At 31.1% G+C, this 9,790-nt stretch overlaps 1 protein-coding gene across 1 annotated transcript in view; it reads right to left on the reverse strand.

Moving 5' to 3' along the window:
- Positions 1-8,740, reverse strand: part of LOC111627783 (cleavage and polyadenylation specificity factor subunit 2-like) — a 48,938-nt gene extending 40,198 nt beyond the window's left edge. The window contains exon 1 of the mRNA XM_023371423.1: positions 8,606-8,740. The gene's annotated coding sequence lies outside the window, so the exon portion shown is untranslated. The remainder of the gene's footprint in view (positions 1-8,605) is intronic.
- Positions 8,741-9,790: the final 1,050 nt, after the last annotated feature.

Below are 9,790 nucleotides of genomic sequence, written 5' to 3' on the forward strand. Positions count from 1 at the left end.
CACTTAAAAATAAAAAGTATAAAACATGTCTCTTATATTCATCTGTTACTTCCATTTTAACGAAAATAAACAACTGAAATGTTCCCAATTCTGAACAGTATTATATGAATGAGATTCAATTTAACACTTCAGTGTAAAAAGTATCACATTAGACTGGCATTTTTAACAGCAAAACAAGATTTTTCTCAAGGTCATAAAATACACACGAACTTATGGACTGACCTGATAGATAGATTAGGTTAGTTATATTAATCGCTTGAGAATAGGAGATAACCTGCTAGACATTAAGGGAGATGAGGAAGAGAGCATGCATAGCAACTTGTTTTAATTTAATAATCCTGTTTAGCTGATGAACATAGTTATTATTTATGTGTAAGTTGCATCAGTTTTAAATCAATTATATAGCCATGTATTTCTCCTTAGCATCTTACATATTAAGCAAGCAGACCAATTACAACACAACGTGGATAGGATACTAAGTAAAACAGACCCTGATTTCTTTATGATGTGAATATAAAATCATACTAATTCCTTGTTTATTAAAATGGTGCAATCATGCTGTGCACCTGCATGTATTGCTAGAATATTGAATAAATACTAATAGGAGAAATTGTAATGTTTTTTACTAACCAATGGAGATAAGGAAAAAACAAATCAAAGCCTTTCTCTTCCTTGTATACAAATTGAATCTCTGAGTACCAAAATTTATAGTCCCGCAAACTCGACTTAATGTAGACTGAGAAGGTGACAATTTACTGAAAATAACAAATTTCGTAACAACATCAATGCTACGCTAAATAGCGGAATTTTCATAAAAAATATTAAATGTGCAAATTCATATACGTATTAACTATGTATCAATAATGACTATTTATACTTGTAATTAAATTTAAAAAAAACATTAGCTATTTGGTGGTTACTTTCAAGTTTAAAACATTGCGATGAGAATGTTACTAAGTGGCATCTTAGAAAAAAGGTTATATTCTTTATTAACACATGAAAATGATGCTATTATCAAGTGTTGTTAGTGATAAACAATAACTTATTTGATCCTAGTGTTAAGCTATTGAGGTAAAAATATCTTATTGAGGTATTAGATTACACGTTATATTTTATATACATGTAATCTAATACCTAAATAAGATATTTTATATATATATAAGAAATCATTTTATGACCATTTAATTTTGTAGAATATTATCCTCTTTAATCTCAACTATTAGTATGCTACTTGATAACTGACTTAAACTAGTTAAATTGATAATATAAGATGCTTTTATAATATAAATCCATACAAAAACATCTGATGCCAAGTAAAAAATTATGACAACTTAGAATACTAAAAGTTTTTTCTTAAGCGTTTTTCTTTACTAAAGATAAGCTTGACATTTTGAAGCGATACCCACAAGATTTTTACCTATATTAATGTTTACTACATTTTGCTTTAAAGTGCCAAGAACATCTTTATGACAAAGAAAAACTCCTAAGAAAAAAATTTTTTGTGTCATCTAAATTGATATAATATTTTACTTGGTACAAGTTTTCTATGACTCAGATGCTTTTGTTTGGATATTGCAATTGTTTTTTGGTTAATGATTGTGTTATTACATCAAGACATAAGACGACAATGTACAGTTTGGCCACTGCACAATGTAAGATTTTGTGAATCTAGCAGGACAAAAGTCATAAAAATAACCTACAATATATTCATATAATCATTTAAAAACAAAGTTGATACATCAAAAACTGCTATAAAATATGGTCCACTTATATTGTTAATCGCTGTTCAAAAATGACTTTAAACTTGATTAGTTGAAGAGAATGCTGAAATGATGACAAATGTTTGGTTGCAAAATTAAATCTTTTCTAGGTATTTCAATGACGTTCATACATTTTATTTGGATTTATCTACGTCACATGTGCAAATAAGATTGATGGAATGTGTTTTACATATTGGATATAGATTGGACGTACAGAAATGGCAGCATCCTACACCCAAAGAGAAACAAAACGTTGTGGCTAGAAAATAATCCATAATAGACAGATTTAAGTCAGAAACAGGACTATTGTTAGGCACTCCAAAGCAAGGAGGAGGAAATACTAATGATGGCAACAGTACTAGAAGATTTTTTAAAAATGCTAATATGGCTTCTAATATAACAGGTTGATTATTTGTTAATTGGGTGATTTCATGCAATATTGAACACTTTGACCTATGGGTATGAGATAAATATTATCTGTATAGAGTATTGTAATGAGACTGCAAATCCGTATTTTTGTAAAATTGGTATCCGATACCAGTTACTCTCCACAAGATTCTTATACAAAGCCCAGAAGTAATACAAAACTTTTTCTTCCAATTGAACAGATGTCTGAAGAATACAGGAGTCTCTCCATAAGGAATTCCGAAAACTATGTCTATAACACGCAAGAAAAGTGTCAAGAATACAAGCAAATAAAGATTTACTACATAATCTTTTGATAACATCAGACCCAGTAATTACATCTACAAGAAGAAAACAAGAAAGTTATTAATCCTGAGGTAATAAAGCTGATACAGGCTCCAAATATCCAAATAACAGCAGCAACAAACACACAAGAAAATGATAATGATTCTCTTTGTAGTGAGGCTACCGATTCTGACGTTAGAAATAGTTGTTAGTATATAATGTATAAAATTACGTTTCTTTTATATTTACAGATTTATTCTCATTATTGTAATTATGTTTTAATTACAATTAAGTTGTTCCATTCTTGATATAATTTTGTCCCGATAGATTCGCGAAATCTTATACTATGCACTGACTGAACATTTTCAATATGCTGTTTAATAAAATTATTATAAAAGGTTTTAATTTGCATGAATTTGTTATTTCTGTTTTGTTATTCTGGATAACATTTTGAGTAAAAATCATTTGTTTCCATGCAATTTTATCCTTACAAGCAAAATGACCTATCAATCCAGAAGTTTTGTGAGCACCTCACACTTACAAAACTTCTGAAATGATAGGTCATTATGAGAGGATTAAAGTTTAAAATTTCAGCTTTCTAGACACAATAGTTTTTTTTTCTCTACAAGTGCTTGCGGTGCTGGTTGTTTGTTTTGTTTGTTAAGTTACGGCAACACAATACTTGGGCAATCTGCCTAGGGAGAAATTGCCTTCCAAGAGGTCTTTTTAAGAATAACTGGCCCCTATTCAGGCATTACAGATGTGGAGAAAACCCAGAAAACTTCACGTGGCCAGCCTGTCCTGGTGATGTGCGAACCTACGACTGAACTCCCAGTGTTCGGGGAATGGAACCGCTTGGTCATTAGTGGGCCACAGTGCTGGATGAAGAAAGAAGGAAAAAAAAGTACAGCTTTTTTGGCAATTTTTGCACTTTTCAATCAACCCCTTTATTGTAAAACCTGAAATTTTACACACTACGTAGAAAATAATTATTGTTTGAACCAGATATTCTGAAAAAAATTCTAAATATCTGGTTCAAAAGAAAAATCCCTGGAGAAATCACCCCTGAAAATCAGCAACCCCCATTCCTGTATATATATAGTCAGTCACTGACATTTTACTTGGTGGGGAGTCAATGCTCTGACTCTCAATCATAAAAGAGTCTTATATCTGTCTTAAGGATTGGCCAATTAATCTGTCAAAATTTGGTATCAGTAATCAACCAATTACTGAAATGACAAACTGCCAATTAATCGGAAATCAGCTCATTGTCACGTATACAATAATAAATTTTCAGTTTTTAAATATAAGCATTGCAAGCAAGGGATTTCTTAGTCCTGATAATTTGAGAGCTTTAATTTCCCTTAAAATTTTTTTTTTTTTTTTTTAAACTGATTGGAATGAATTGGTTTTTATTTCATAACTGCTTTCAACATTATTTGTTAAAATTTCTTGTCAGCTTGAATTAAAATGAAATATTCAATTCCCCCTTCTGCACAGAAAATCTTTACATTAATGAACCCTATTTAAAAGCTTTTTCTAAATTGTCATGATAAAATAGCTAAATAGAAGTTTTATCATAATTTTTAAACATATTTTTCTTTATTTTTCGTAGATATAATTTCATGTTAATAGTTTTTATTTCTAATAAATCCTAAAAAATCATAAAAGTAAAAAAACTCTGAAAAAATTGGTCTCCGTTTTAAAAAAGTCAGGTTCCTTGCTCCGCAAAAAAAAAATTGCACATTTTTAAAATAATTTTTCAGAAAAAATATACTAAATTACCATTGTTGTAAAGAAATTTCATTTAATTCGGATGTTAAAAACTTCACGTGTGCGTAAATGACTTAATAAACTGGCCTATCCCATTAACGATATTTCACACATACGTTTCATCTGATAATCAAAGACTCGGTTTTTTTTAATAAAATGCAGTATATCAGACAATACTGCCCTATCACAACAAATATTTACACTTTGTTTCCTCATCACGATGAAGTGCAATTGATTAGACACAAGGCAGTTTTATACATTATTTAATCATTGGTTGATATGCGTTTTGGATGAATAAATAAAGAACAATGAGTAAATAATGTATAAAACTGCCTTGTGTCTAATCAATTGCACTCCATCGTGCTGAGGAAATAAAATACATACGATGAAGACACGGTTTCAAATTTAATAAGGAATATTTACACTTCAAACATTCATCTCACACGCCAGAAAACTAAAACAAATTCTGAATAAAATAAAGCTTATCTAAAATGTGCAAATATCCGTTGGAATTCAACTTAAACGATACTAAAAAGACTTTACAAACTCAGACACGCTGTTGGTGCCTATGATACGAATCATGAAATCTTGTGAAGTAACAAGAGAAGAATTTTTATTTTTAATTAAACTTAAGTTAGTTACATTATTTATTTTTAATTTTCTTTCAGTTATTTTGAATTTTGGGGGGTTGAGTTACATTAACCTTGACTATTATTCTCACCATTTTCTGGCTAGTGCTTCATTTGCATAATTTCACAATAAAACTTGAATAATGAATAGAATTGCATTCCATTAAGTTAGGATTTAAATATGACTAAAATATTAAATACTATGCTAAAAATTATAAATTTAATAACCAGATATCGGTAGAGACATAAGAAAAATTATATTTTTTTATAAGCATGTTGAATATGCAAATCAGCAATGTATAAAGGCCATTGTCAAGCTGTAACTTCTGTTGGTCAGTTTATGGTTATTGAATTGTAAATGACTGACTGGTGTTGATTAAGGAATTTTCTCTTGATAGATTGTTTTTTCTAATCAGGTTAATTGTTTGATATTTTGAATAATTATAATTTTATAAAGTGTTCTAGTAGTTGATGTAAATTCAAATTTCTAACATTTGAGTTTTATACTAAGCACTACTGTAAAATATTTTTGTTTTTGTAGTAATAAAGTCCAGAACTGACATTTTTAATTTAACAAAGTACAGCTGTCCCTTGATAGTCCAACATTTTGTAATCCAACGTGCTCAGTAGTCCGACGCACCTCCCGTCAAGGTACCCGTCCCCGTTACATGTCTGCTTGCACAGAAGCATGTCGTGACTCTCCCCACCCAATTCTTACACGATGACACACATTTCGTGTGTTTTCCGTGAGCAGTTCTGGTCAAACAGTTGGAGTAGGGAATATTGTAGGCTATTGCTAGCAAAACAATGCCAAATATGTAATCACTTTCAGTAATCCAGACACTTTTGGTAATCCGACACCCCTTTGGTCCCATACCTGTCGGATTATCAAGGGATAGCTGTATTTAATATTTTTAGAAAGTCTCTGGTACTGTGGTTGTTTTTGATAGTTGAGATTGCAAGATCTAGAATATCTGTTCAACACTGGAAATCAATTGATAATCTCTCACACTTGCCGAAACCCCTAGAGTAGATTACCACTGAACAAGCAAGCAAAGCAGCAGCTTTGCTTGCTTGTTCAGTGTCTATACTTATCTAAGATTATTTCTACAATCAAAGCACTATGCTGTCTTAGGAAATCTTATTAGATAAGAATCATAAAGAATATGAAAGTCTATAAAGAATAGCTTCCTTGCATGCAAGAAAGTCAAACTTTTACATTTATTACATTCTCAACAGTAATTAAATTATTTCACAAATGTGAAAAACAATACCTTTCATACTTTTTCAGTGACGATTTATTTAACATACTTGCTTCAAGTTTATGAATAAACTGAAAATGTTAGTAATTTGATCCAGTTGTCGAAAAGGTAATTTCTAAGCACAGTCAACAAATTTTCCAGTAACCAACTTTAATGTAAAAATTGACAAACATTTTCAATTTTAAAGTTGGTTACTAGATGAAGGTTTTGTTGACTGTGCTTTAAAATGTTAGTTCGGGCATTGTTAATTTTATAATGTGATGGAAGTGCACTGAAAGTATTGGCTCCTGAATACGTCATATGACAGTTGTAAAAAGAATTGAAATGAGATCTGGATTTTATGATGAGGTTTTCCTCCCCTGAATTCCAGCCAAGAGTTTAATTACCCTTATATAAAAAATAGAAAACAAAATACTATACTATAATTGGGTTAAACAGTCAATTTTTTTGTTGTTGTATATACTCCATAAAATACAGCTGTTTAGTAAAAGTTTGATCTGATTATTTGCATTTTATACAGTTTCGTTATGTTTACTAATCAATCTATTACTATTATTTAAACTATTTGTATTGGCAATAGAACTGCTTTCAAAGTTTCCAATTAATTGATAGACTGAATATTTTTTAAATTTCATTTTCACTAATATATCTAAAGTATAAAGTTGCAGAAAAGAAAACCAAATTGAATAATAAGTTAGAAATATAATACATTAATCAATAAACACAAAACATACAAGCTCAAGTTATATCATCTATACTTCTTACATATATATGTCTAATGTCTAACAATTCAGATATTATTCATTATTAATCATAAATATTTAAAATATTAATAAATATATTTTAAAATTTACATTCAATATTTTTTAAATCTAATGACGACTATATAAGCATTCAAAAATATTTACTTACATTAAAATTTAATAGAGTAAAATATAAATCTGTTTAATATTTTTACATTCACTTAATGTCATTATCTATTTTGAATAAAGTATTTAAAATTTATTCAAACAGATGACAAATAACAGAATGAATTCCAGTAGCATTAGTGTTTGTGATTGAATTATGAAGAGAGATGTATACCCAAAAATATGGGTCTACATTTTGCCCATCCATCTCTGCAAGGATTAATTTCTAATGATAGAAATCTATTAACTTACTTCAAAAGTTAGAGAATACAATCTCCCTCTCCTTAATTCAGAAATTGAATTTCCTGCAACTGTTAATATACGATCTTGTTGGTTTCAAATATTTCCAAAATATATTTCGAAACTATATGATTATCGGCTACAAAAGTGAAACTTTCTTGAAATTATCAGCTCCATCGTAAAGAATTGTTATATAATTCAAGGAGTCAACTTATTTCTGACTAAACATTTTACAAGATTTTCAAAGTTCTGAATCCAACAAGTGTTCATTCTGACGAGACGAAACGGTCTCAAAAAATGTTTGATCAGAAATAAATAAGTCAACTCCTCGAATCATATAGCAATCCCGTGGAAAAAAATTATTAAATATTTCTTTTCGCATGATATCCTTCTTTCAGATTACAGATTCTGCCATTATAGAACACTTTATTTTACAATAAAGTGTTCTATAATGGCATATTACAAGCACTGTAATCTTTCGAAACAAAAAAGAGACAAACAGCATTTTTTGATTGTAATAAACGATCACGGATGACGAACATATGCAATTATCGCGCTCTGTTACACTTTTATGTTGTGCTATGCCGTGCCATAACTAGCCTTTTATGCACCTGGTGGGAGCTTCTGTAACTACGCTCCAAAACTATGACCCAAAACTTGGTCCAGGGGCCATATTCTGGTCACTGTCTCTGGTCTCTCGTCTCATGCAAGCCGGTCGCTGATTGGCTAATCATTTGGATTAGCCAATCAGCGACCGGCTTACGAGAGACCAGAGACAGTGACCAGAATACGGCTCCAGGTTATTTCTGTGCCCCGTGCCTGAGCAACGCTGGCACCACCCTAGTTACGGCACTGGTGCTATGGATATTGAAACTAATGTCATGTATTTCACTTACCTTAAACCATTATAAATACTTGTTTTAAGTACATGAATCATCTACTTATTTCTTTAACCAATCAAATTTACTTTAATTAACAAAACTTATTAAACATTATAAGGTATGATTCCAGTTCTGAGTGAGGGAAAGCAATCCCCAGAGGATTATAAAGTCCAAAGGTTCACCATTTTATATGTAAAAACTCATTTAAGCTATTATTTACATAAAAATCTATTTTATTTCATAAAAACATGTGAATAAATTCTAATTTTATAAATATAAAGTTATAAGAACATATGAAATATTATTTTATTAATATAATTACGAAATACGTCACGTATTTTTAAATAAATATATTTTACAATCATTCATATGTTCTCTCTCTTAATTATTTACTGAAACTAAAATCAGGTTTTAATTTATTATTATGTTTGTTTATTTTATAAATTATGTATAAAAATGTACCTTATATCATATATAAATTAGTCGAAATAAAATGCTACTGTAATATATTAATTAATATTACATTTTGAACAATTCAAAACACGATTCTTTTTTCCCTCCGCTAATTATTCAAAATTCGAGTCGCCATTTTGGAAATTCTCCCTCTAGTAGCAGCAGGGATTAATTTCTAGGAAAAATACGTAATTTAATATATAGCGTAATAAATAAATTTGTGGATGTATTAATATTATAAATTATTTTATATTATAAAATATTTTAAAATTCAAGAAATAAATTTCATTTAAGTTTAAATTTTTTTTTCTCCATTCCTGCGGACAAGCCATAATGAGTTCGGCCGGGTTCACAATGGGGCGGCCGGATGGTAAGGGACGAGGGCTGACATATCCGGTTGGATCAACTCCCGAAACGTTCCGGGGGATTTTTTATATGTCCGGATTCTGTCTGTTGAACGTAGCAATCAATAATTGGTCACGAGTTCGCACCTGACCAACTGTGGACTCGTTGCGTGACATTTCACAAGTTCTCTTTACGTGTCTAACATCTCAATAAAAGCAATCTTCCAATAGAAATTTCTCGCGGGAGCCATTCTTCGTAGATTGCTCTTGTGTTGCGTTGCCTCATCCCTTCAAACCAAACCAAACTTAGGCCGGATGGACGAGCGGTCAAGGTGGCAGCCTGCCGCTCTGGGGAGCCGGTTTCAAATCCGGACGGGTCGTGAAATCCCCAGGAATTTTTCGGGGTGGTCCTTCCGGATATGTCGGGCTCCATCCCTCACCACCCAGCAGCTCCATAATAGGCTTGCTAAAAGAGTCCCTCTTAGTGCTTACGGGGAGGAAAGAGTTTTAAAAAAGTCGGAGAACGTTGCTCCAAGGCAAATTTTTCTTTAAGCGATTGCTTTTGTCATAGGATCTGTACTAATGAAGTCAAACTGAAGAAAAGCGACTGAGGTTTTTTGATCCATCCAGATTCATTCTCGGATTCTTCAGAACGTTACGCTGATTCGTTAATCGCCTCTGCCATCCTATTGTTCTGAGGAACCCAAATTGGAATTCAGGTAAGGTCAGAAATAGTCACATGCGGGTTAACCTAGCTACATCAGCCCATAAAAATTTCATAAGGTTCAAATTAGTGGCTCCAACTTATATGAGGTTATGGCTTACCCAATAATTTGGGCTCACAGAACAA

This window comes from Centruroides sculpturatus, unplaced genomic scaffold (genome assembly GCF_000671375.1).
Source record: "Centruroides sculpturatus isolate CEXI.00-Female unplaced genomic scaffold, Cexi_2.0 scaffold568, whole genome shotgun sequence".
Lineage (NCBI taxonomy): Eukaryota > Metazoa > Arthropoda > Arachnida > Scorpiones > Buthidae > Centruroides > Centruroides sculpturatus.